A 5,231-nucleotide genomic window follows, 5' to 3' on the forward strand; every position below is an offset into this window, starting at 1 on the left:
ACCTCTCCGTATGCCTGCGTGCATTTTATGGGTTTTGACCCTTGTACCCCTCTCTTGCCCTCAATTCGTCCCTGGACTATATAGAAGTACCCCCCACCTAGCTCATTTAGAGGAGAGCAAAGTATTTTGATAGACAAAGAGAGAGCTTTGCTCATCTTACTCCTCATGGAGATCATGACCTCCTAAGGGATAAGATCCTCTTGTGGATGTCAAGCCCTCCTCACTACTAGGAAAATGGCTATAGATGAAATGGACATTAATGGAGCACCACATATGTGGTGCGCCACTGCTATATAGCAGTGGCGCACGACATATAGTTGCGCCATTAAACTCCAAATACTAATGGCGCACCACATACACGGTGCGCCATTAGTAACAATTTTTTTTAAAACTAGTAATGGCGCAACAGCGGATAGTGCGCCATTAGTAGTTTAACTAGTAATGGCGCACCACACCCTCAGTGCGCCACTACTAACAAAGTTTTTTTAATTTTTTTTCGTAACTAGTAATGGCGCACCAGTGGATAGTGCGCCATTACTAGTTAAAACTAGTAATGGCGCACCACACCTCGGTGCGCCACTACTAACAATTGTTTTTTTTTCAAAGTTAGTAATGTCGCACCGTGGGTGTGGTGCGCCATTACTAGTTTGGCGCACCGTGGGTGTGGTGCGCCATTACTAGTTTGGCGCACCGTGGGTGTGGTGCGCCATTACTAGTTTTAACTAGTAATGGCGCACCACACCCATGATGCGCCATTACTAACTTTGACCAAAATTTCCCACGAATGCACCCCCCCCTATGGATCGCCTTTTCAGTTTAAAAAAAAATAAAAGAAAATGATGGAAATTTCAAAAAAAATAAAAGAAAATAAGTTTCCCATGTGATATGTGGTCTAGTTGTAGGAAAAATTTACAAATATGAATTTCGACTTTATTTGCAAAATCTCTCTGGAATTTGTAAAATGGGCATAACTTTTGCATACGAACTCGGATTAAAAAGTTTTTTATATGAAAAATCATCTACTCAAAAAGTTACATCCGAATTTAACAAAACAGAAAAATCCTCAAAATTTCCCCGCTTTAAACATTTTCAAAATCCTCAAAAACCTAACAGAAAAAAAGTTACGGGGCTTTTAAGATCTAGAGGGGGAAAATGGAAAAAAATCAAACTTACTAGTGGCGCACCGTTTGCTAGGTGCACCACTAGTAACAGGAAAAAAAATTAGTTTCGATTTTTTTTGGGAATTTTTTTCAAAATATGATACGTAATATGAATGGAAGTTTGAAATATTTTTTCAAAATTTCATCACACTCATGGAACATGAACAAAGTCCTAAACATCAACAAGGTTTAATAGGATTGATATGTTTGATATATTAACAAGTGCATGTTAAGTGAGCTGGTGCTAGGGTTGGATAGAACTCTGAAGTTAAGCGTGCTTGAGCTGGAGTAGTGTGAGGATGGGTGACCTTTTGGGAAGTTTGACCACGGAGTGCGATTTGACTTGAGATTAAGCATATTGACCCGAGATTTTGGGAAGTTTGAAATATTCTGGAAAAAAAATGAAAAATAATTAAAAAATTGAAAAAAAAATTGTTAGTAATGGCGCACTTCTATGTGGTGCGCCACACCTCTAGGCATACTAATGGCGCACTATAGGTGCGCCATTAGTATCTGGTATACTAATGGCGCACCAGTGGTGCGCCATTAGTAAAATATTATAATGGCGTGATGCTAGTGGCGAACCTTGTCAGGACCCCGACTCAATGTCACATCGATCTAGCATGTAACACCTCATATCACTTTGTGGCCTCACGCACGGTATCCCCATGGGTGTCGCCTTACCTTTGCCCGGGACCGTTTGCGCCTTTTGGAACACGTATATGATAGTGTCGCTAGCATCCATATGATAAGGAGCCCGGGCTGACATGGCTAGTCGTAAACCCAAGTGGCACAAACTTACAGGGATAGGCATCCATGACCCAGCATCGAACGTGTCGGTCATTAGCGAGTGAATCCAGGCTGTAGCACTGGGCTAGCAGGACTCTGGTGAACTGGGCTGTAGCGGGCTAACAGGACTCCGGTATTCATCGCGTGACATTTCCCCGAAGGGACAGACACAGGAACGAAGAAGGACACATGCCGGCCAGCCTAAGTGTTCCGGAGCAGTAGCAAGCTACCATGGCTCAGTGGAAGCAGTAGGAGACATTTCCCGGTAAGAGAGGCTACTAAGGATAAACAACTAGATAGTCAGATCCCGCACATACCAAGCATTTCAATAACATACACACAATATGCTCGATATGTGCAAATACAACATGGCATCACAACATGACTCTACAACTCAAGTATTTATTCAATAGGCTCCGAGGAGCGAGATATGACAAACATGAGTCTCATGACCCAACATTCAGAGCATACAAGTCAAAGCACAAGCGGAAGCTTAACATGTCTGAGTACAGACATCTACAAATGAAAAAGGCTAAGAAGCCTGACTATCTACCAGATCCTGCCGAGGGCACAAGATCGTAGCTGAGGTAACAAGCTAAACATCAAAGTCCACGCGGAACTACTAGCGAGACTGAAGTCTCCCTGCAAAAACATAAATTAAGCAACGTGAGTACAAATGTACCCAGCAAGACTTACATCAGATCTAACTACATATGCATCATTATCAACAAAGGGGATGGTGGGGTTTAACTGCAGCAAGCCAGCTTTGACTCGGTGGCTATCCTGAACTACGACTGCAAGTAACTCTTTTGAGGTGGCGCACACGAGTCCACATATTCACCATATCAATACACCACTATGGATCCGCTCCCGTCTCCCTCCGAGAACGCCATCCATAGCACTCACGCTTATCTTGCATATTTTAGAGTATCCACTTTCACTTGTCTATGAACTGTACAGGCAACCCAGAAGTCCTTTACTATGGACACGGCTATTCGAATAGATCATATTAACCCTGCAGGGGTGTACTTCTTCACACACGCTCTCACCACTTACCGCCGTTTACACAACATGTACTCGGCAACCTTCAAGCGGAAGCCCAGCGAGGGTGTCGGCCACGACCTGACTAACCACACAAGTCTCTCGTCCAGGTTTATCGCCTATTCGGGTTCCATCCGCAAGGAGATCCGGCCGGGGTGTCGCTCAAGGCCCCAAATGATGTGAGCATGGTTCCCAAGCCCACCATCCGGGTGCCACTTGGTACACCGTGCCACTGTGCCTAGTCTGTCCCAAGCCCACCTGTACCGAGTGCCACTTGGTAGACTACTAACACTACCTACAAACACCAGAAACTAGTTGCAACTCCTGGACAGAGATCGAGTTGATTAATAAGTCAAGAGAGTTAATTAAGGATCCCAATGTGTGGTAGTAGCTGTTCATGGATCACAAACACAGAACTCAGTTCTTGTGCACGGCTACAATGAGACAACCCACCATGTACTCCTACATGGCCTCTCACCGCTACCTTTACCAAATCGTGTTCACACATTTAGCTCACACACAGTAGGACATGTTCACATGCCTCTGATTCATCCCCGATGAATCAGACCTGACTCAACTCTAAGCAGTAGCAGGCATGACAAACAAGCATGAATGAGTAGGCACAACAGGGCTCAAACAACTCCTACTCATGCTAGTGGGTTTCATCTATTTACTGTGGCAATGACAGGTCATGCAAAGGATAAAGGGGTTCAGCTACCGCAGCAAGTAACAGATGAATCGGTGTTGTCCTAATGTCGTAAAAGAGAGTAGGAGCAAGAGCGTAGGATTGTATCGGAATGAACAAGGGGGTTTTGCTTGCCTGGCACTTCTGAAGACAGCATTGAGTCTTCATCAGTGTCAACGATCACAACGTCGGAACATCGTCTACCGAGAGGGAACAAGCACCGACAAACAAAGAAGAAACACAATCAATGCAATGCACAATATGATGCATGATCATGACATGGCAATATGTTGTTGTTTGGGCTAATGCAACTAGCAGCAAGTTAAATGGAGTTGGTTTGAACTCTAGGTTCAAATTCAAACTCCATATGTGGATATTCGTATGCCATTTATTTCATTGTCCTAAACAGTAGTCATAAGTTGTTCTAACATTCATGAAAACGGTACAGATGGATAGATTGGATTTTTCTGATCATTTTTCATATATAACTTATTTCAATCTGAGTTACGGTTGATTTTATATGATTTTTAGAAGTTTAGGGCATTTTCTGGAATTTCCAAAAAAGAATAAATCCAGAAAATGATTTACTGCGTCAGCCTGACGTCAGAATGACGTCAGCAGGTCAACGCGGCACGGCCCGGGTCAAACCTGACCAGCGGGGTCCACTGGTCAGTGGCACAACTAATTAACCAAGTTGATTAGCCTTAAGATAATTCTAACTAAACTGTTTGTGGGGCCGGGGCCCACTAGTCAGCGACTAATCAGCTAACTAACCTAGCTTAGTTAGTGTTAAACTAATACTAATTAAAAATGTCAGGGGGTGGCCCACGCGTCAGTGACACACGGGGGGGAGGTCAAACCCTGGTCAACCGGGGCTAAACCACCGGCGGTCAAAGCGGTCAACCCGCCGGCGTTTAGCCGCCGGCGAGGCCGAACGCGGCGGAGGGCTCGGGATTGCTCCTCCGGCGCCCAATCGAGCAGCAGAGGGCACGCGCGGGGAGCTGGGGCTCGCCCGCATCCAGGGCGGCATGCGGCAGCAGCAGGGACGGCCGGAGCTCGCCGGAAACGAGCTCGGGGCGGCGCCGGTGTTTGGGTGTTTGCTGCTACGGGGCTGCACTGGCCGTGGCAGCGCGTTCATGGCACCTATAGCAGCTATGCGAGGCGGCGAGCATGTTGGACACGACGCCCGGTCCATTTGGTTGTCGGGGCCGCGTCGGCGGCGGGCGCAAGCGGCGGCGGGTGCAGTCAAGCTTGGTGCGGTCGCTACGGCGTGCGAGGAAGATAAAGGCGAGGGAGGGAAACGGCCAGCAGCTCACCATGTTCACGACGAGCGGGTCGGCGAGGTTGGGGTGGAGCTGATGAAGACGGGAGGTCACCGGCGATCTCGGTGGCCGAACGATGAACACAAGGTCGGGGGCGGCGTTTTGGGGCGTCCGGCGTCGAGCGAGTCTACGGGGAGGACTAGGGCGTCGGGGCAGAGGCCATGGACACGTCGGCGAGGCGTGGTAGGGCCGGTGGCTGCAGCGTTACGGCGGTGCGGCTGTGGCTGTGCTCGG

This window comes from Triticum aestivum, chromosome 3B, assembly GCF_018294505.1.
Source record: "Triticum aestivum cultivar Chinese Spring chromosome 3B, IWGSC CS RefSeq v2.1, whole genome shotgun sequence".
Lineage (NCBI taxonomy): Eukaryota > Viridiplantae > Streptophyta > Magnoliopsida > Poales > Poaceae > Triticum > Triticum aestivum.